Raw genomic sequence first — 24238 nt, 5'->3', positions numbered from 1 at the left:
CAAGGGACATGCATCATCGCTTATCAATTTAGCCCTTTTCAATCTGAAACAAGGCAAAACAACAACAAAAACTATTCCTTGATGATGGAAAATAGACCTGAAATCAGTGGCATTAATAATTAGGCTTCATGCCATAGTGTTTTGGCCTGGGCAGTGTGGCACTCTTGCGATTTGGCTCCAGGAGAGGATCTATAATTTTTGTGAGGACAGAATCCAGGCAGGACTTCTGCACTTGCTGTCTGTAGCTCTCTCCTGGGAACAGACAATGCTAGAGGAAAACAAAGCAAAATCAAAACAACCCAGAGTCATCATAACTCGATCTCCCTGTGCCACTTCGATCTGGGCAAGCTTGGCCCCCAGGATTTCTGGACACAGAGGCAAAGTGGGACCTGTGAGTTGAAGGATATAGGACAGACTGGAAAATGCTCACTGGTCTCTAATGCCTATGTCCATTAGGAAACTTCTTTCTCTCTTTTGACCCTTCCTCTAATGGCAGGTGAATGAGCATTTAGGAAAAATATATAGAATGAGCACATAGTAGGTGCTCAAAAAATGCAATTCCCTCCTTCTCCTTCTCCTTCTCCTCTCTCCCTAACCACAGCTGTCAATTCAGTGATCTCTGGAGAGAAAGAACTGGCTTTCTACCTTACAACTGTTGCCCCTTGGTTAGGAAAGATAGTGTGCTCAGTTTATGTGGCTGGAGGACAATTTTCTTGGGCTTTTCAGGGTCAGGTGGGGGAACAGCATCAGAATGAATGTGGAAAATCTAGACAGAAAGCTGATCACCAGAGAAACAAACCTAATAGAGAAGCTATGGGAGTACAAAGACCTCATTTTACTGAGAGTAGCTCTGGGTGTTTTGTGGATTCTGCCTGAGTAATGTATTTCCTGCTTGTAAAGCATTTGACAGGTTTAAGATGCATCAAACTGAGCAGATTTGTTGTGAAATGCAGTACACATATGCTGAGTATTTTAGTAGACTCATAGGCACCAGGCATGCTTTTTCTTCTGGTGTGAGAATACAGAGACACATGACTCCCCTTCCTTCCATCACAGTTCCCAGCAGAGATCTCTGGATTTACATAAATATAAAAATAAATGTGTATGCCTGGAAATCAGAGCCTACCAGATTTCTCAATGTTGACTTTTTTTTTTTTAATGGGAGGCTCAGCATTCATGAGTCTTTGATGGAAGTGACCCAAAATGATTATTGATGTTTACCTCTTGAATGATTTTCATGTACATCCTCCCTGCCCAAAGGGTGGTCCCCAAACATTAGGATCAGCATCACTTGGAAGCCCATTGACAGGGCAGAATATCAGCTCCACCCTAAACATGGTTCAGTGGTTTGAAGGTGTCCCCTGCAAAGCATGTGTTGGAAACCCAATCCCCAATGCACCAGTGCTGGGAGCTGGGTCCTGGGGGGAGGTGTTTAGGCCAGGAGAACACCACCTTCATGGATGGATTAATGCTGATGTAAGAGCTTGAGGTTGGGAGATTGACTTCTTGCTCTCTCTTGCCCATATGATGCCTTCTTAGAAGAGGCCCTCTCCAGATGTTCCCCGAGTCTCAAACTTCTTAGAACTATAAGAAATACATTTCTTTTATTTAAATAAATAACCCTATCCGTGGCATTCTGCTGTAGCAACACAAAAATGGACCAAGACGTCTAATGAATCAGAATCTGCTTTTTATCCAGACTCCCAGGAGATTCAAGAGCACACTGAAATATGAGAAGCGCTCTTCTCCTTCAGCTCTGACAGATGCCACCCACCTTCCCCAGAGACAGCCAGCTTTCTGAAACTTTCCTACTTATTAGCTATTATTGAGCTTTCTGGAGCAGCCTGTAATAAACTAGCCCTCTCTTCTCTAAGTAAGACAATTAATTCACTCACACAACAAATATTTGTGGCGTGCCTGCTCTGAGCTAAGTTTTGGTGGGCAAGGAAAGACATATGGGAAGAGAGCGGCTCTGTGTCCCATCGCTGTCCCTTCTCCAGGATTCCAACAAATCCATCCGGTTCTCAAATGACACAGCTCCCAGATCTCTCCATCATTCTTCCTCAGCTCATCCAAGTTGTCAAAGTAATTCTTTCAATATTAACTCATCCGGAAAGTATTTATTGACTCTCTCTTAAAATCTGGCACTTAAACAAGACCATCTATTTCTAATGTAGCCTGAAAAATGAAGAGTTTAGGAGGAGTTTTTACTTCTGTGGTCTTCACAGATTTGTCCTGAGGTCTCCAGTGTAAGTCCGTCTCTATCTCTAACCAGCTGTGTGTCATGGTGAGTGAGTAGGTTATTTTACTTCTCTGGACATCTTCAGCATAGGATAAGGCCATCAGCATACATTACCAAGATGCCTTAGGTTCTGTATTTTATTCCCGGTGTCATGAAGGAGAAGAAAAAGAGACGTTACCACATCACAGCAGTGGTCCCTCTCACTCACTTTCCCACCTTAGTTAATGAGCGCCCAGTGTCGGGTTCACCCAGCAGTGACCACAGCAAACTCAGCATCTGCTGTGTATCTTCTGTTGCTGTGGCCTTACCCATTTTGTCTTTCTCATCTCTTGTTTTGCAAGCAGCCTTTTTAAAAAGGAGGGAATGAATAGAGTCAAATAAAAACTTTTTTCCCACCACATCTACTCTTGCATTTATCACCACAGCAACGAACAACTCTCCTTCTCCACAGACAACTCTTCTTTTCTCACACAGCAAGAGGAAAAAGAGGAGAGAATCAGAAAACCCACAGCCTTGGGGAGGCTTCCTTGCCTTGCCCCATGGGGGCGGGGCAGTCTGACTGGACAGGAGGACAGAGACTGCGAGGAAGTGGGCTCCCAGGTGTGGTTTACAGAGGCTGAGAGCCAGGCCACTCCAGTGAGGACGCTGGAAAAAAGCTTTGGCATAAATTGGCAAAGTCATGTTTATGGGCAGCTCCGGGCGTGGATGAGGCTCCTGTGCAGAGTCCGAGGGTGAAGGCTGCAGCTTTGATTCCCAGATGTTTCCCAATCAGGTTCTTTTAAGCATTGCTTTGCCACAAGCAGCAGACATAATTAAAGGGTAGCCTTTCTGCAGGATGCCTGCCTCTCTGTGGGTGCAGGGAATATTTTGGAGGGGGAAGTGACACCTTCAACAAACTTTATGAGAGACAGGCTCTCTGGAATATTCTTACACAAAGCTTCTGTCTTTTCCCTGAGGCAACCCCAGCTTAATGCAACTTTTAGACCCAGAGTCTCCCTAGGGACAGGAACGACTCTGCTTGGCTCCTGCTTGGTCTGTTCCTACTACTGTCACAAAATACCACAGACTGGGTGATTTATAAACAATAGAGATTTATTTCTCAGAGTTCTGGAAGTGGACAAATCCAAGATCAAGGTCCTGGAAGATTCAGGTTCCTATACCCTTCAGGGGGGATGAAAGCTGTGTTCTCACAGGGCAAAAGGGACTGAAGGGTTGGGCAGCTCTCTGGAAGGTATTAATTTCATTCAAAAAGATGGACCTCTCTCATCCTAATCATCTTCTAAAGGCCCCATCTCTTAATGCCGTCACCTTGGAGTTTAAGTTCTAACATGAATTTTGGAGGGACGTATATATTCACGCCTTAGCGTGAGTAGCCACCAATCAATCACCCCAGACATCCAGGAGCTTTTCACTGTGATTTGATCATGAGTGCTAAGCATCTGCTGAATTCAAGATCTGCTCACCTATAACTGCATGATCCAAGAAGGATCTATTCCGCCCTTCTCTTTTACTAATTCTTTGGATGTCCATTTAGGTCCTCTCTGACTAAGTATGAGACTGGAGTTTTACAAAGATGACAAATTCTGCCAACCGCTTTGCATCAGGGTTCTGGACTGCATATAACTTTGCTATAAAAAGCAACTGCTTTTTATACAAATGGAGATTTATTTTTAAAAAAGACATAACAGGCAGGACCTGTTACATCAGGTATGGATGCCATGGCTACTTTCACCCCCACCATTGCCATGATGAATGGCCTCCAACCACTGACATCTTTGCTTTCAGTACTTTATTAAGATTCAAAGTCTAGGGAAAGAGTGCTCTTCTCCAGGCCACCTGGCATGTTTGGATCCCTTAGTCTCAGAAGTAAGAGGTGATCATCTGAAATTATTTTGTACCAAGACTACCCCCAGTAGGGAGGGGCAGGAGGTAATTCACCAGTAAGAAAGTGTCAGGCTATTGTGAAGGGCAGAGGTGCCAGGTAGAAGAGATGATGGTGTCCGTTACATGGATGGCCCCAGCCACCGTCTTGCCAAAGGCAAGCAAAAGAAAAGTAAGTTGTTGTCTAAACTTTCTGAGTTTTATCGTCTTTGTCTTTTTTTTCCCCCTTATTTCATTTGTCTGTTGACAATACCAGAGGCAGCATCACATAGAAAGTCCCCCTGGATTAACATGTGCCTCCAGCCTGCCATTTCCCAGCTTGGTGTCCTCTTCCATGAAATGAGCCTCGTTCTGTCAGCCCGGCAGGGTGGCTGTGAGGACTGAATGAGGAAACGGGTATGAGTGTTCTTGAAGAGCAGAGCACGTCTCGTAATTGAGAGATATTAAGCTTGCTCTGAATGGGCCAGCTGTGCTGATCATCAGCTTTTCATTTCCTCCCAGCCTCACCGTCCCCTTCTCATTTGCTCTTGCTCTGATTTGTTTATTTAGTTAGTTGTACCCTGTTTTATTCCTCAGAGGGTTTGGCTTTCAGGTGGCAGAGTTTTCTCCCCAGTTTCCTGGCAGGCTGATTTTGGCTCACATCCTGGCCTCTGTCATTTCATGGGGGCCCTTTGTCCTCTTCCTTTGATTTCCAAGTGCAGCTGATCCAAAAGCAGGGACAGGTGCAGGTTGACTCTCTGCTGGGCAGCCTTTCCTCAATACCCACAAAGAACCAGGGGACATTTTCCTCCTGCAGAGGCCCCTTCCTCTCCCCCCGCACCCTCTCCTCTTCCTCCTCTTCCTAGTTCTCCTCCATCTGTCTGTATTTGGACCGCTGTAGCCCGGCAGGCTGAGATACTGTCAGCATCTCTCCTCATTTCTCAGGGTCTGGGCGTAACATCCTTTCCTAACCTATTAGATGCCAACAAGATGTCATTCAGCTGTAGTGGTACAAAAAGAGACTCTCAACAGGAAAGCATTCTGAGAAAATAGCGCCCCCCATCCTCTGCTGGGTCCCCTTGAAGAAAAAAACCCAACAACAAAATAAAACTGAGCAAGAGAGAATTCAAAATAAAGAATGAAGGGTAGAGAAGACATGGGAAAGTGTAGTTTTTCCACAGAAAAGTGAGCACTGGAGTCACTTAAATATAAACCAGAATTAAATAAATTGGAAATTACAATTATGGAATAGCTTGTCCAAGTCACAAACCTTGGAAATGAAAACAACAACAAAAACACTAACAAAAATAGGAGGAGGGAATATTTAGATAGCTAAAAACAAAGACTTCAACTTTTTTTATTTCTAAAAATTTATTGTTTTTTTTTAATACCTTTAGTTTGTTTATTTATCTGTGGTGCTGAGGATCAAACCCAGTGCCTCACACATGCTAGGCAAGCGCTCTACCACTGAGCTACAGCCCCAGCCCAAGACTTCAACTTTTAAAATTTAATTGTCATCATTATTTTGAACTAATAGGGCCCTCTGAAAAATTAATACCTCTGGTGGTACAGAAACTTTTACTTGAAATTTATAAATTCTTTCAGTTTAAAGTCAATCTTCCCCATTTAATTCAAGTAAAATTAAATTTATTTAATTATTATTAAAATAGCATATATAGCATCATTCACTTTATAGACATGTATTTTAATGGATTTATCTGGCCTCTCATCTGTATGTATTCAAAAGAGAGATGTTTGGAATTATATTTTTGTAATTTTCAAAATATTCACATTATTTTAATGATATCTATTTTGGGGGGTTAAGTTTAGGGTAATTCTTTTACTTTCTTTATAGATTTGGCATCACTTTAATTCTTTATGGTAAACTCAGACTAATTATAAATTAGAAATTTATAATCATTACTCTCAAAAACAGCAGCCTAAAGAACTCCAGGGGCAGAGGTTGGAGCTCAGTGGTAGAGCAATCGCCTGGCACATGTAAGGCCCTGGGTTCGATCCTCAGCACCACATAAAAATAAATCAGTAAAGTAAAGGTATTGTGTCAACTACAACTAAAAAATGTTTATATATATATATAAAAGAACAGTGTCTCCAGCACGGGCAGGATGGTGCACACCTGTAATCCCAGCAGCTCAAGGGCTGAGGCAGGAAGTTCAAAGCCAACCTCAGAAATTGAGTGAGACCCTGTCTCTAAATAAAATATGAAAGGGGCTGGGGATGTGGCTCAGTGGTTAAGCACCCCAGGGCTCAATCCCGGTACAAAACAAAACAGAAGATTCTGTTAATTGGATTCTCAGTTAATTGGGAAAATATGCTATAGGAATGAATAATTTAACATGGATTCTTAGGGGTAACAGACACTATTATTCATATTTATATAGATTCTCTCTTTTTCTATGTGTGTGTGTGTGTGTGTGTGTGTGTGTGTATCCTGCTGATTTAATTCAGAACAAGTTTTTAATTTTTTATTATACAGGAAAATGGCCACTGTGACATTTCCATATGTGTCTACATCATGAATTGATTGTATCAATCCGCCTTTCTTGTACATTTACCCCAACTCCCAAACCCTTCCCAGTCCCCAGCGAGCCCTCTTCTACTTTCAGGTTGACTTTTTATTGATTAGCTTTCTTCTTTAGTTTTCACATGGGCCTGGCAACATGGTTCAGGGGCAGAGCACTTGCCCAGTTTCCACAAGAGAGGCATCATGGGATATTTGTCTCTTTGGTGTCTGGCTTATTTTGCTTTATATTATGTCCTCCAGTTCCATTCACTTTGCTGAAAATGACACGATTTCCCTTTTCCTTATGGCTAAATAATAATCCATTTTTTACATGCACACACGCACACACGCATGCACACACAATATTTTCTTTATCCATTCATCAGTTGGGGAGTACCTTGCATGATTCCACATCTCAGCTGTCATGAAAAGTGCTTCAGTGAACATGGGCATGCAGGTATCTCTTTTGTTCTGATTTTATTTCCTTTGGATGTTTATATTTATCCATGAATGGCATGGCTGGGTCATATGGTAGTTCTGTTTTACGTGTTTTTTTTAATATTTATTATTTTTAATTTTCGGCAGACACAACATCTTTTTTTGTATGTGGTGCTGAGGATCGAACCCGGGCCCCACGCATGCCAGGCGAGCGCTACCGCTTGAGCCACATCCCCAGCCCCTGTTTTACGTTTTTGAGGAAGCTCCATACTGTCTCCCATAGTGACTATGTACATTTCCACCAACAGTGTGTAAATTTTCCTCCCCCAAAATATATATATATATATATATATATATATATATATATATATATATATATATATATATATTATATTAAATATATTAATAATAGCCATCTTTTCTTTTTGTACCAAGAATTGAACCTAGAGGCATTTAACCACTGAGCCACACCCCCAGCCCTCTTTCTGTATTTAGAGAACATGGTCTTGGTGAGTTGCTCAGAGCCTTGCTAAGTTGCTGAGGCTGGCTTTGAACTTGCGATACTCCTGCCTCATTCTCCCATGCCACTGTGATTATAAGTGTGTGCCACCATGCCTGACCCTTATAATAGCCATTTTAACTATGAAGTAGTACCTCATTTTTGTTTTGATTTTCATTACCCAGATAGCTAATGATATTGAACATTTTTTAATAGATGTATTGGCTATTTGTATGTTTTGTTTTGAGAAGTATCTATTCATATTGTTTGCCCATTTTTATTGGATTATATTGTTGTAAACTTTTTTGCATCCTTAATTCTTTTTGGATATTAACCCTCTATCAGATGAAAAGCTGGCAATGTTATTCTCCCATTCTATAAGTTTCTTCAGATTGTTTCTTTGCATTGCAGAAGCTTTTTAGTTTGATAGAATCCCATTTGTGAATTTTTGCTTTTTGTTTCTTGGGTTTGGGGAGTCCAAAAATCTTTGCCTATACCAATCTCTTACAGCGTTTCCCCTTCCATTAGTTTCAGAGTTTCAGTCTTAAATTAAGGTCTTTGATCCATTGTTGAGTTGATTTCTGTACAAGGCAAAAGGTTGGGGTCTAGTTTTAATCTTCTACATGTGAATACATAGTTTTCCCAGGACCATTTTTTAAAGAGACTGTCTTTTCTCCAATGTATGTTTTTAGAAACTTGGCTGAGAATCAATTGGTTGTAGATGCACAAATTTATATATAGGTTCTCTATTCTTGTTCCTTTAGTCTTTGCAGATGCATTGTATGTGTTTATGTATTCGATGCATTTGAGATAGAATCTTGCTATGTTGCCCAGGCTGGGCTTGAACTTCTGCCTCAGCCTCCTGAATCAGACACATATTTTTTTAAGCTTAAAGATTTCCAATTTGGAAACTTCTCCACATATTGTTGTTGGGCTATGTTTTAGTTGAGGTATGACATCCAAGCTTTCTTAACCCATGTTGGGGTGCAAAGCTGGTGATAAGATTTGGAATAGGGGATACAGAATGAACTTTCCGTGTTAAAGGCAAATTAATTTATTATGATCAATACTGTCAGCAAAGCAAAAAGAGAACACACAATGAATAAATGATGTAAAGGAAGGGCTGAAGGAAAGACTGCTGTCAGAGCTAGAGCAAGTTTAACACTGTGACTTAGGGCCCTGTTTATAATGCCTCGACCACTGCCAGTTTGGGCTTGATATAGTGACAGCCCCAAGCTTTAAGACTCTCTCTTGTTCAAGTTATTGTTCCCTGGGTGGCAATTTTTACCCTCTCAATTCAGGGACAGTGAGCTAAGAGGAAGTGAGTTGTGGGAGAAAGGCTAGGCCTTTGAAAATCAGAGCGGTATTATGCTACTTTCCTGAATCCCCAGTCCCCACTAAGGAAAAACAGTGGGGACAATTGATAATGCAGGACCCACCATCAACATGGGTAGTTTAAAATTTTAATTGATCCAGGCAAATTGCATTTCTCCAAATCTATGCCAAATTCATTCTGACCTGAGCCCAGACGCTGCTAACACTAAAGCCCTAATATTTAGCCAGGGACTTTAAATTTATGCCAAAAAGCAAGGAACAAATGACCCATGTGCCCTGTCCATTTCTACTGAATCCATGGGAGATCAGATTGCTTGCTATAAAAACTCAGCGAAAATATACATTTGCATTTACCCATGGAAAAATGCATGACTGTGTTTTGTGTATATTTTAATATAAATTGTATCACACTATATATGTGTACACAAGCACATATAAAAAGTCTAAAAATATGACTTCCTAACATTGATAACCTTAGGGAGAAAGGAGGGGGCCAAGGTTATTGGAGAACAAAGGGACTTTGACAAGGGGACATCTGTAATGTTCTCATCTCTTTATCTTCCTTTTGTTCTTCTTTTTGACAGAACAGTCACACTTTACCTTCATGACTAGAAATGACTTTGAAGGATTTAGGAACAATGCTCTCCAGAAAAAAAATCTAATAGAGCTCAGTGACCCACTTAATAATTGCCTCATCAAATTGCTTCTTCAGATGTTTTGAAAACAGTTTTTCACTTAGTAGCTATTTTGTGAAGCAGCTGATTTCTATATGGTTCCTGGGATGAATGAAAACACCAAAGATGGGTGGTCTTTGGTCTGATGTTTTCACCTGAAAAAAATATTACTTGTAGCTAGGAAGAACAAGGGACATGTCTGTGAGTGGCACATAGTAACCACTCAACAAAATGTTAAATGAATGAAATGGATGATGGGCAGGTGGGTGGATGGATGGATGAGAGATGAATGGACCCATTGGTGGGTAGATGGGTGGTGAATGGATAAATGGGTGAATCTGATATAACAGACAATCAGTTGTTAGATTAAGGATGACTTTAATCCCAGGTTATATAAATTTTGAATACAAATGAAAATTCAAACACATTCTCACTTCCTTTTGGCCAACAGCTAGATTTGATAGAGACAGTGTTTCTTGCCTTTAAAAAAAATCATCAGAATGAGAGGTTAGTCTAATACTAAATGGAAGCTGAGAGTTTGTAGGGGTGCAACTAGGGAACAATGAACTGTTTTCTTCTCTCTCTCTCTCAAAGAAATAAAAGGAAAACATACAAATAAGCAGTGAAATCATTTAGAAATGTAGCGGGGTAATTACACAAGTCACAGGGAGAACAATGGTGCCCAGAGGGGCAGCAAAGCAGTCAGGAAAACCGAGTCTACTACATAAATATGGGTTGTTGTTCTGAAAGAGGCAGTGGAAGGAGACAGATGGTCACTGGCAGCCAAGTTTGCAGCCACAACAAATACGATAATGGGACCAATAATCCTGTAAAAAGAAGCAAGAGGCTCATCTCCTGGTCAGCAGGTGAAATCAGAATAGAAGGAGCCAGTTTGGCTTGACAAGAGTGACGTCTTTTCCTAAATGATCACCTACTTCCTTCAATTTCCACTTCCCAGCTCAGGGTTACTGCCCTCTCCTCCCAACAGTGGCTCTTTATATATATATATATATATTTTGTAGCTTCAGGTGGGGAGAAAAATAAAGATGGAATGAGGAGCATGAAATGTTCATCCTGGTTTCCACTACCCACCGACCCCATCCCAGCCCCTCAGGTGCAGGGGGGAAACAAAAACCTCTTTTCTCTGTGTTCTAGAAGGTTTTCAGCAGGCATCTTGCCAGAAAACACCTCTGGATTTTTTCAATAGAGAATTTTTGAGGCCACAGTTTGAAAAGTTTGGTGTCGTGGGTGTGATGGCCCCAGGGCTTCTGGCTTTCCAGGAGTTGCTGAGCGTCCTTACAAAAGGAACCGCTGGAAATGAGTGGAAACCAGAGGGAAGGGGGGCTGCCTGTTCCTACAACCACCTGAAGAGGGCAGACTGAGCCTCTGGGTGGAAAGGAGGAGGAAAGAAATGAAGTGGCCCCACCCCACTCAGAGGCTGGCGGTGATTGACTTTGAAAGTGCCATATACGCGTCTCTGCTTAAAACACATTCTGTCAAACTTGTTTTTCTGCGCCTTGAAAAATTCTGTCAAATGCCATAAGCCATGCTGTCAGGAAAACTGTTTTTAACTGCCGGATCCTTGGCTTTGGCTTTTTCTTCTTTAGAGCATTAGCCCTCTTCTTTGGCTTTTGGCCAGGTAGGATGGAGGAATGGGATGCTCTAGTTTGTCATCACAATGATTGAATGTGCCATTTTGGTGACACACTCAGTAAGCCTTGGGCCTCAGACTTATGTGCCTGCAGGGGCCAGGCAGGTTACACAAATGAACAAAGCAGGTCTCAGGGGACTCCACAGAGGTGGATTGTCCTTGTCCCACCTGAGTGGGGAACCTGGTCCTCAGCTCCTGAAGACTGCTGACTAGTGTTGCCAGATCTGCGGATCTGTTCATCTGCTTCAAAAACAACAACTATCTCGCCCTTTATAAAGTTTCCTGAGTTTTATTTCTTTTGGGTCTTTGTTCAACTTGCAGTAATCATCCTTGTGGTAAAGCTGTGTTATCCTCCATGTTTTAGGGAACTCTTTCTTTCTTTCTTTTTAAATTCCATGCCGTTGATTTTTGGGGGGAACCAGAGACTACATTAGCTCACTCTCCACATTAACTTATCCAAAGATTGGCACTTAATTCAGGCAGAGCCAATCCTAGAATCCCCCTCTTCTGTCCACAGTGATTGGTCAGGGGCTGGGCATGTGACCCTTGTTGACCAATCAGCATGCTTTACAATTCTTTTTTTTTTTTTTAATTAGTGCTTGGGAGCAAGAGCATTCTTTTTCATTGGAGCTGCAAGGATGACAACAGCTAAAGAATAATTGGTAAACTCAACACTAGCCCTACAGAAGAAGCCGGTCCGAGGCCACTGTGGACACACTCAGGAGATCACAGAGTCCTGAGGGGGCCAAATTCCCAGCCTCAGCCATCTCAGAGAATAGGCCCCTTCCTGGTGTCTTCAAGGACTTGTCTGTGAGGAAAGAAACTCCTTTTTTTTTGCCTAAGGATTTTGAATTGAGCTTCTATCACTTGTAACACAGGAAACCCTGACAGATAACTGGATTCTGACTGCTTGGGTTCAGACTGCACCTGGCGCCTGCTAACTGTGATATCTTGAGGGAAGCCCATTAACCTCTTTGCCGTAGTTTCCTCAACTGAACAACAGGAACGATCATAGGACCTCTCTCATAGGGATATTGTGAAGATTAAAAGGGTCCATATGTGTAACACAAACAGGACACAAGTGTTGTCATCCGAGTGTGGGCAAGTGACAAAACATGATTAAATTCCTCAGAGAGAGGGTCCAATATGACTGAAGGGCCACTTTTGCCAAAAGACAATTTGAAACCCAAAAGATGATTTCTCTCCTCTCAGATTCTCACCTTACCCAGAAGCATGGCAATTTTTCTGTGAAAGAAAAGAGGTTTCTCTTTTTTTTTCTTCCCCGGAAAGAAAGGAAAAAAAAAAGAGAGAGAGAGAACTTTATGCAATCAAATTCATGTTACATCAAGAAATTAGAAGACAAACTAGACAGGAGTTCTAGAACAAGGCAGAATTCATTAATATTCTGAGAGGGCTGGAAAGTCGAAGAGATAGTGGAGTCATTATAAGACATTAAAACACCCACCACAAAGAGAAGTTACTAATGGGTGAGTGTAGGTATAATTTAATGCTTGCATTTATGAGAAAATCCAGGAAATGACAGGTCTGTAATTTTGACTTCAGTTAAGAAGAGGTAATGGAAGTGCCGTTCAGGCTTAGAGCAGCACAATGCTGTGAAAGTTATTATTTAATTAGGGACTGTAAGCACAGATTCAAACGAGGGAAGAGCTCTCATTTTGCATTCAGGAGGTTCACGGGCACAGCAAAGAAACAAAGAGGCAGCACAGAAGTGAGCACTACCAACTTCTCCAAGAGAGCCTAGGTGAAACCCAGCTCAGACTGAAAATCCGGGTCCTTGAGTCCAAGGAAACCTTTCCTACAACCTGCCTTTAACACTGGGGGCTTGCTGCCAGTCTTATTTTCTAAACTAGGAAGGTGGAGAACACAGCTGAGCATGTTTTAGGGACTGACCTGAAAGGGGAAGGAATTAAACGAATGTCAAAAGGGATTGCAGGTTTGAGATCATTGGGTGGAGGCTTCAGAGTCAGGGTGTGGTGTTTCCCCTGATGGTGATTGCTACCCTGAAACAATTCCACAACTATGAGGGAGGTAGGCCATGTAGGTATGACTTTATGCCTCCTGGCTTCCCCCCAACTACCTCCATAATACTACATTTCACTGTGAGTTATACTAGCATTAACAAACTGTCATGGAAGTTTTTGGTATTATAGTCCCTTAGGAATTTCATGACAAATTCATGATGCCCAGGATGCCTTCTAAATTAAAATGATAAGGGAAAGCAGATAGAATACCCCAGAAACTAAGGGCTATGTCTGATCACCATTTTTTCTGGGATGGACTTAGAGAGTCAATCAGAGTCTGACTGGGGGACATCATGGGGAATGTGATCCATGGGTGAGTCCCGTTGGTGCCTGACAACCTGGTCTGATAGCAGACTTCAAAGCCTTGTGTCCCAAAGTATTTCTAGGTGTCCCTTGAGGACATCAATCTTAATTCAGACCACAGAGTGTCTCTTTTGTAGTGCTTCTATCTTTGCATAATCGTCAATTTAATACTCAGGTTATCCCTGCAGGATGTGGTCAAGTGCAGACACGCAGAATTATCTGTACCAGATGACACGGATTCCTGTCCCAACCCCAGCCCTGATTCTGATGATCTTGGCAACTCCCTTTTCACTCTCTAAGCCATATTCCTTACTTAAGAGAAGTGAAGGGTGGTAAGCCTGCAATGTCTCTTTTAGCATTAAAGTTCTACAAAATAATTCTTTTCTGCAGGAGAAAGAGAAACTATACAGTGTGAATTAGATGGAAATGTGTTTGGGGGAAGGCAGATTTAATAATGAATGAAATGTGGACTGAGAAGGCCACACAGTGAAACCAAGTCCAGGTTGGTGGGAAGCCAGGCAGGATGAGTAGAATGAGGTCCTGGGGAAGTTGGAGGCAGAGAAAGAAAGTGAGGAGCTCTGAGAAGACAGGAGAAATGAAGCAAACAGGGATTCTATACCAAGCTGGCTTATTTTTCTAATCAAGGTTTTTTTGGTTTTGTTTTTGCTGTTTTTTAGTACTGGGGATTGAACCCAGGGGCACTTTACCACTGAGCTACATTCCCAGGCCTTTTAATATTTTATTTTGAGACAGGTTCTTGCTAAGTTGCTGAGGCTGGCCTCACCTTGTGATTCTCTTGCCTCAGCCTCCTGAGTTGCTGGGATTCATCTCCCTCCAGCATTCTGGACAGGACCAGCTTCTCTCAGAACTCTCAGTGTCTCCTCACATCCTGGAGCATAAACTCTAAAATCCACACTGAGTTTCCAATCTTTCCAGACGTCTCTCTAACCTGCCTTTGGCAAAGGCTGAGTATGTTATTCTTTCTCTACTGTTCCTGAAACTTCTCCCATTATCCATTCTTCCTGGAAAATCCTTCATCTTCCTTTCTGTTGAGGAAAATATCCTTATTTATCGAGATCTATGATACCATCTCTGACTCTAGAATTATTTTATCCATCAAGTCCTGCAGAGTTTTCAGGAGACTGTTGACGATGTCGGTAGACGAGATAGACCCAATCGGCTCCCAAAAAGGAAAAGTACAAAGTCAAAATAATATTTTTTTTAAAAAATTCATTCAAATATTTTGAACAACAAAATGTTCTATTTAATACTGGAACTTGGAAATTTTAATATGACTGATGTGTCTTGGGGTGGGGTCTTCAAAGGGAAGAATGTCTATGGCCTACCTGTCTCCCAGGAGAAGACCTTGCTGAGAGCCATAGTTAGAGGGCTCTCTCTCCTTGCTTCTCTAAAACAGAGAAGCTATTTCTATCACACCACTAATTTCACTCTACTCTGTGTCAAATTATCTACTGTTGCCTCCTAGACTGTAAGCTTTGTGGGGGCTGGGCTGCCATTCTGGTCAGGGGTCCTGATTAGCATAGGGGCATAGAAGAACAGCCATGTTTTTCAAATCAGATTCCAGGTTTCTGTGTTGTAATAATTCAGATGATCTGATTATATCAAAGCAGTATTACCTTTGCACCAGGAAATAGATGGGGGACCTGAGTCCTGTGCCTACCTCAGTCAATTATTTTAGCCACCTGGCAATTGCAGGCTCTCAGTCTGGGAAAACTCCTGTCTCTCGCCTTTTGTAGCTCCTCCTCCTCCTCTTCATACCTAGCAGTGTCTTGCAAAGTGCAAAGCTTTAACATGTATTTGTTGAGTAAACAAATCATTACAGGGTTTGGAGCTTGATGTCCCTACAATTCATTGTCATAATCAGACCTTGAGATGTGCAAAGGAAACTTTAGCCATTTACTAATGACACTATTTTCTCTCTCCAGCTGGCTGAGGGAAGGAACCTAATAACAAGCTATGTGGAGTATAATTGGATCATTTTACTGAAAATGATCACAGCAGTAGCAAATTATATCTGTATGATGGATCTTCAGCATTACCCATTTTTTTAGTCAAATTCGTAGGCAAATTATTGTCTTAACTCCAAAACGATGTATCCAAAGATTTGTTAATGTGAGAGTCAGATGTAATGGAAATCTGTAATGAAACATAAACTGAAAGCAAGATGAATGTGGACCGTCTAGGGCTTCCCATTTTTTCTCTTTTATCAAACAAAATGAATCTTCACTTGTAAATTGATAAAAAGAAAAAACCTTTGCAAGACAAGAAATTCAGCTGAAAGGAATACAGAGAAGCCTAAGCATGGTTGATTAGAGATTTAGAAGCCACTGTTTCTGAACTAACATTTTGAACTTGCTTCTGAGATCCAAGCTACAAAGGTCAGGTTTGAGATACATGTTCAAAAATATGCCACTCCACAGCCTCAGATGTGGAATTTAAGGTGATATTTTCAGCAAAATGGCTAGTTTTTGTCAACATAGATGAGCATCTCAACTGTCCAGCCAGACTGCAAGCCACCACCAGCGGAGGGCAGGGGTCTGTCTCCCCCTATGACTTCACTTCCTGCCATAGCACCTTGTGCATAAATTGCACAGGAATATTTATGATGACCTAGTTAGTAAGCACACTTATTTGCCCTTCAATGCAGCAAATTTTCATGCAACCCTCTTTCTAAGGGTTGCGACTTCGAACATCTGGACGGGCCACAGAATAGTGAGGAGATATATAAGGAGAGACTTTGTCATTAATAATTCACATAGGGAGAAAATTATAATTGGAGAAAACTCAATCTCGATGGCATTGAGTAAGTTTCTATAGAGATGCAGTGGAAAGGCTGATCATGAGAAATGGGCTGATGCCTCAAATCAAGTGTAGTTGTTCTGTTCCAGAGTTAGGATATGACCTGTGGAATACTCAAATCAAGGAAATAGTGAACTTGACTGTATTAGATAACTGCTCTATCATTATTTTACAAATCAACAGTATGCCCAGTAATTATCTTTTAAGCATGAAGTGTGCTTTTAGTTCTTGACAACATAGTCACTGAAACCAATAGTCATTGATGTTTAGACCAATGAAGGGACATGGACATATTTTTAAAAAAATGTCCTCCCACCTGCATCCAGCAGTCTCCAGGGGAGGAGGGAACTTCCCCACCAGGGTCCTGCGGTTCTTCTGTTATAGTTCAATGTTCTTTTAAAAATCTTGTATTAGTGATTGTTGTTAGAAGGTAATGTGGTCATTTATTCTCCAATCTGTTCCTTTGGTTTTATTTCCTATTTCCCACATCAGCCCCCATCAAGGGTCATTTCGGGAACCTCAGTCAGTCGCCAACCTTCCAGGTCTCCTTCATTCAAAAATGTGTGCCTTGGACTGGGCTGTGGCTCACTGGTAGAGTACTTGCCTTGCACATGTGAGCACTAGGTTCAGTCCTCAGCATCACATAAAATAAACAAAGGTGTTGTATTTATCTACAACTTAAAAAAAAAAAGCGCTCTTTACCCAACTGTGCTTTGCTTATGGGGTGGACAGGATCCCTGCTTTGTCCTCTGAGAGCTCAAGACCTCCCTGGGGAAAAAAGCTCTAGCAGGAGATATTCCTTTAATAAGCAGGTATTTGTTGAGCAGCTATTACATGCCAGCTCAATGCCTGATTCTGGAGATTCTGTGGCAAATGAAACAGAGGCTCATGGAGACATTTAGTCTAGAGCGGAGCTGGCTAAGAGAAATAGGAGGTGAGTCACGTATGTAATTTGAAGTTTGATAAGGAGTAAAAGCAAACAGGTGAATTGCCATCTATCCTAGCTGGAAGCCTAATTCTGGGGTCACAAAAATCTGACTCTTCCAATAACTTAAGAAAATGACAAATAAAGCACACAAACTCACATAAGAACCTTTTCAAAATCTGTGACGGCTCTCTGACCTTAAGGGTCAGTGGAAAGAGAGAAAGCCACTAGAATTCTTTATTCTTGTATAGGGAATACACAAGGGGAGGTTCCATGGAACATTCTATCTCCAAAAGGGCAAAAGGGTAGGATTACAAAGGGGCAGGTGAGTGTAGCTCAACTCCAGCAGGTGACGCCTACACCTGGAGCCACGCCATGTTATCCTAGCTGGGGTAACACCCAAGTTACTGCAGAACGCAATAATTGTTCAGGATGCCAGGGCATCAGGACTTAAAGGAGTGTTCATCCAGGGCCACTCCCCCACAAAATTAGTTTTAATAATCTCTTTTATTTAACCCAATATATCCAAAATATTATCATTTCACCGCATGACCAAGATTTTCACATTAATGTTTTTTTCACAACTCTTTGAATGTGTACTTCGTATGTACTTTGCACTCATCACATCTCTTGATTCAGACTGGCCACATTTCAAGTGTTTAGCAGCTACACATGGCCAGTGGCTACTTACCTTGGACAGTGGAGATCTAGAGAAATAAGTGATAGTGGGAGTAAGGGACCCACACCTGTGCAGAGGTGAGCAGGGAGGCCGGGTGAGCCGGGCTTCAGGGCTGGGAGTCAAGAGATGGCATAATCATCAGCAGGTGGAACATCACTGATGGGCCAGGTGTCAGCTCAGCCAGGTTGATGGGGTCGTTGGTATGGGAAGAGGTGTTGGAGTGGCTGCCTTGGAGAATCCCAACTCTAGAATGCCACAAATCATCTCAACCACAAGAAGCATTCTGAAAGGACAAAAAGAGCTGTAGGTTCAGAAGTGTGGCCTCTGACTACTGATTCATTTTTTTTATTTATGCAAAAATATTTATTGAACATCTACTATGTGCCAGGAACTGTGAATGTAGGTGGTAGTGATGAATAAGATGTTTAAGGTCGCTTCCCCGTAGAAACTGCACTATACTCAGGGAGCAGGGAATAAACAAGCCATAAATAAACAATTTCTGATAATAGATGTATGATGGGTGGGGAAGAAGCAGGATGAGGTGATAGGCTGATTGTGGGGTGGAACACAGAGTTCAGGTTGTATGGTGGGCCAGGCATTTTCCATCTGCCCCTGTCCACCACTCCCCCTGTCTCTCTGCCCTGCAGAGCACCCTGGGAGGCTGAACTCAGTGTAGCGCAGATTATAGAGAAATAAAGAGACACAATGACTGAATGCCACGTGGTAGCCTGGATTGGATCATGGAATAGAGTAAAAAATCCAAATAAAGTCTGGAATTCAGTTAATAGCATTGGATCCATGTTCGTTTCTCAGTTTTGATCATTGTGTTGTGCTTATGTAAGATGCAATGTTAGGAAGGTTGGATGGAAGTTATGTGGGAACTCCATCTTTGCAACTCATAAGGCTAAAATTATTTTAAAATCAAAAAAGTTAAAAAAAAAAAGTATGGTCCATGATGAAAATACATGCAACAGCAAGAAATTTACATTTAGCCACATCCACAAGAGAATAATACCAAACCACAGGAAAATTTTAATAGCATCATTTCTACACTGCGGGGTATTTTTTGTTTAAAATCCAACTGTACTAGCAAGGCTGCTTTGGTGCAGACATTGTTAAGCACCTCCTCAGAGCTCTCCTTCCTACCAAGACGCCCCTGGACACAAGGCAGGAGGATGAATCCACCCACCTATGCCTCCTGCTCTCTATATCACCCAGTGAGCTAAGGAGCTCAGGTTTTGCCTCTTGAGCCTCAGTGGTTCCATCTGTAAAATGGGGGTTGGGCTGTGGAATCTCTAAGGCTCTTTGGGTTTAGATGTTCAGCTCTGAATGCAGATACACTGGATGATAATCATAACCCAAAGGCACTGGGGACCCAGCACAAACAGCGAGAACGTTTCTTCTACTTCTTGCCTTGGTGAGAGGCAATACTTACAACAACTATAGGACAGGTGACATCAACTAAACTCTTGCTGTGTGCTGGGCACTAGGCTAAGCACTTTCCTTGTATTAACTTACTGAATCCTCACCATGACTATCATTTGCATCATCCCCATTTTATAGTTGAGAGAGCTGAGGCACAAGAAGGTGAAGGGGACTGCTTGCAGTTCCATCATGACCTCCCTATTAATATACAAGGAGCGAGGGTTGTCCTGTGCCTGGAAGGAGCAGGGACGAGGGGCCTGGACAAGATGATGGAGATGGTGAAGGTTTCCCTCTCAGATCTGGGAGGTGAGCTAGAAGCCCACAAAGTGGGCCCCATGCCTGCCCCCTGGTGTTTTCCTCCTTTGTACCCAGGACCTAGAGGGCGCTTCATGCTCAGGCTGGACCTGGATCTGGCTCAGGAGCCCTTGGAGGAAGGAGCACTGTAGCAACTTCTCCAGAATCCCTTGCAGCTGCCGCCTCCCAGGGACTGAGGAGGCTATCCGTCTCCCACACGGATTCCCTCCTACCTCCTGGTGTCTCCTCCCCGCCCGGCTCTTTATGGATGGTGTGTGCTGGAGCGCGCACACGATTCATTTATTTTGTTTCCTCTATTGGTTTTACAAAAATTACAAAGTGATAAATGCTCATTATAAAAATAATTCAGAGTAGCACAGAAATGTATGATGGAAGAAGTGAAAGCCTCCCTACTCCTGCCCCTGTATCTCTATTCCCTTCTCCATATCCCACTTTCTGGGGTAGTCACAGCAAGTAGGCATTTTCTGAGAATGTGGCACCAAGAAAAAAAAATTTTTTTTTTTTACATCAAATATAGGCTCCACAAGAACAAGGACTGTGTCTGTGTGGCCCACGGTTATAATCCCAGGAGTGGGTCTGACCTATAGTGAGTTGGCCAGTTGTGCTTTGAATGTTAACTGACTGGTGAATGAATGGTTTGCTTTGCAAATCCTCCCTCTCTCCCTCCCTCCCTTCCTTCCTTCCTTCCTTCCTTCCTTCCTTCCTTCCTTCCTTCCTTCCTTCTTTCCCATGAAACAAAATGGCTGTATCATGGACATTACTTCATATCAGAGATACAGACCTACTTCAATCTTTATTAGGGCTGCCAAGCATTCCATAATTCAGATATACAAATTGGACTGGCTCCTTATTAAAAAACCCTTGGGTATTTTTGCAGTATTTCAGTTACAAACATGGTGCAATGTACCCTCTTGCACATGTATTTTAATGCGCCCAAGTGAGTTAGGAAGATTCTCTGTAGGGGAGCTTCTGAGTAGGAAGGTACAATGGAACTTAAATTTGATGATGTTAAGGGACCTCTTAGGAGCTGGGCAAGGGTCTGCAGGGCTTTGAGACCACAGCCTCTTTCTGAGAGGGTTAGTCCAGCATCTCTCTGTGCAGGCTTGTGTTGGGGCTCACATGGAGAGCCAGTTTCTCCTTTAGGAATCCACCTGATGACCAGCAGGGGGCTTTGGAGCCAGACAAGTGTTTTTCTACCTGGATATTTAGGACTCTTTCTAGTAACCTTTACTCCAAGTACTTGTGGTTTTCCAAATATCTTCACTTGCATTAGCTTCTTTGGATCTTACAAATCCTTGATATTCAGGCTGAAAAGCTAATCGTATCCCCATTTTACAGAAGAGGCCAATGACAGCCCAAGGTCACCCACTTGTCACATTTGTCCCTTTTCAGCAGGAGAAAAAGTAATTATGCTCAGTAACTGGTAGGAATATCATCAGAATCAGATAGTGTAGTTTGTGTGTGAAAATATCTATAGTGTATTTAAGAGGTAACTTGTCTTAGAACAAAAAGAAAGTAAAACCCGCGTGGTCTTAAACATATAATAAGTTCCATGGGTCCCCAAACAGCTCCTCAGAAGAGACTGCACAGTTGGAGAAGAGATTTCAGCAAATGGAAACAAGGCTGCAGAAATCCCCATAAAACATGTTTTGGAGCCTTCTCAGCTTGAGACGCGGGACAACTAAAATATTATCTCATATAAAGAGACCAACGTGGATTTGAAAATTGGTTGCCTTTGTTAAGATTGGTTTTTCATTCTGTTAAATTGGTTCATTTAATTATCCTGGTTAGAGGGCTTGAGAGCATCAGCAGCAATAACACCTAAACACTGAGGGGACACTATGTTTTACTGAGATCTCTTTGGGGAACCCCTCCCTCATTCTTCATCCAAAAGTCAACCCTAGGATTTTGCAGGAGCAAACAGCCCACTCAGGACTGCTGAGCTGGAAGTTAGTAATTCTGGAGCCACTGGCCACCCTCTGAAGCCCTGATAATGATAATTTCGAAAAAATTGGAATTTTTTCAAAGGGCACAGTGAAGCTATTAGTCATGACTTACAGAGATGTCCTAGAGCTGAGTCTAACTGCACCTTTGGCAGAGCCTATGTCGTGGAAAGTAGGCTGCACCCACGGAAAGACAAAGCCCCTGAATCTAGCTGTTCCTGAAACCAAACTCTTTGGAATTTCCAGCTAAGAGAGTTAATAAATTTCTTTTTATCTTCATCATGAAAGGATTCCTCATTAAGATGTTGTATTACAAAATGTTAAACATAAGTAGAATAATAATTGACTTGCTGGTAATTTTTAAATGGAAGTATAATTTATATACACAATATTTACAGATCTTAGGGGTACAATTCATTAATGTTTGATGTACACCCCTGTCAAGACAGAAGGATTCCATCACCCCAGGAAGATCCTGTGCGCACCTTCCTGTTCAATCTCTCCTCATCTCCCACCTCACAAGCAACCACTGTTGATTAGTATTGCCTGTTCCAGAACTTTCTATCAGTGAACTCATATATACAATATGTTCTTATTTGTGTCAAACTTGTTTCACTCAGCATGTTCTGAAGTTGACCCACATGCTTGTAAGTATATCTAACATTTTTTAATATTCCCGATGATGCAGGCACCACATTTGGGTTACATTCTTCAGATCTTTGTTAAATTCCCAGGGAATGTTGTTAATATCTCCATTTTGCAGATAGAAAAACTAAGGCTTAAATAGGTTAAGTAACTTGCTTAGAATCGCATTACTAGTGAGTCTGTCACAGTTGGAGTTCAGGTGTCTGATTCTAGAGACTGAGGCCCAATAAACCAGGGGCTCTGTCTCCTGTTCTGGGCAGGTCAGACACTGAGGGAGGTAATAGGTCATTAACCACCTCACTCACAACATGCTTGGCCCCCAACTTCTCCTTCTTGTTCTGTTTTTCATTTCCTTGCATCTGAGCTGAAATCTCATCTTCTATTCCACTCTGGAGGGAGTCACCTTTGCTGGTGCCCCAGAAGAACCAGCTTAGGGGAGGGAGAACAGAGGGCACAGGGGGCTGTGACTGCCCACAGCCTGGTGAGTTACGGCTCCATCTTCCCTCTGAGTGATGACTGTGTGAAAAACCTGACTCATAAATATAGTTACATTTCTGGGCCTGTCTACAGAAAGAAAGATTATCTACAGCTGTAAAAAGGGTAAGGTGAAGTTTAAAAAAAAAAAACTGCCACCCAGATAACCCGAATTATACAAAAGCCTTTTCCATCTAACTTGACACCTGATTCAAAATGGAATTTTTTCGAAGGGCGCAGTGAAGCTATTAGTCATGACTTACAGAGACGCCCTAGAGCTGAGTCTAACTGCACCTTTGGCAGAGCCTATCAGATGCAGTTGACAGCAGCCCACAGGTCACAGGGTAGCCAGCATTACTCAGCAGTAATGAAGGATGGAACAACAGCAGCCGTTTAGAAGGCAAAACCCCTGCTTCTGGTATCCAGGGCTCCTTCTTCACCCTCTCCACCTACATCAGCCTAAACTCCTGGAGATTAGCACCAGGAGAAGACCCTTAGGGATCTCCAGGAAAGGGGAGGTAGAGGGAAACAACAGACAACTGTGGTCAAATGAAATCAAGGGGGTGACAGGGTAGGACAATAGCTCCTTTTTATGGCCTTGAAGGACATAGAATATTTCCTAGCTGTGTGATCACAAGCAAGTTGCTTAATCTCTCTGTGGCCACTGTTGCTTTGGCTGTAAAATGGGCACAATGATGGCACCTATCAAGTTGTGAGGAATAACTGATTCAATAAATTACATAGCACCCTTTCTGATAATAAGTACTCAACGCACGTTTACTGTTTTGCTTTGACTTTTATTGCTGTCATTGGGACCGTGGGAGGAACATTTCAGTGTGGGAGCCTGTCGATGCCGATTCTCATCTCGACGCCACTACTAACTTGCTCTGTATTCTTGAGCAACTCATTTCCTCTTTCTGGGTCTCAATTTTTCCCTGTCTGCAAAGCCCAAGTGCCCTTCCAGCTTGAGTACTTACTCCCTATACTTCTTGGAAGGAGAGCTTTCAAGAAAGACCTTCCAGCTCTCCTCCCTGCTCCGACTCACTTGTCCTCAACACCTGAGGCTGGGTGAAGATGTCAGCAACCCCCGCACACCAAAAATGAGAATCTGGGGCAGCTTGGAGCCTGGTCAGAGGACCCCCTTCTCCAAAATAGAAAGGCATTTGTTGTCTGCCTCCCTGAAGACGATGCTCTAAGTCAGACTGTCCAAATCCTTGCTCAGGCACTGACTGAGTGCTTGACCTTGGTTGCTTAACCTCCAGGAGCCCCAGATTCCTCTTCTGCAAAGTGGGGGTAATAGTAACCACTAGCCCAGACAGTGATGAGAAGAGCAAGTGTGATTTTCAATTAAAGAATTTTGTACCATGCCTGGCTCAAAATAAGTGGTTAGTCATGTTAATATTATTAAGATGATAATCTCCACGATGATTCTTTTTCTTTCCAA

This window comes from Marmota flaviventris, chromosome 18 (genome assembly GCF_047511675.1).
Source record: "Marmota flaviventris isolate mMarFla1 chromosome 18, mMarFla1.hap1, whole genome shotgun sequence".
Classification (NCBI taxonomy): Eukaryota; Metazoa; Chordata; class Mammalia; order Rodentia; family Sciuridae; genus Marmota; species Marmota flaviventris.
This window is presented reverse-complemented; position numbering follows the sequence as displayed.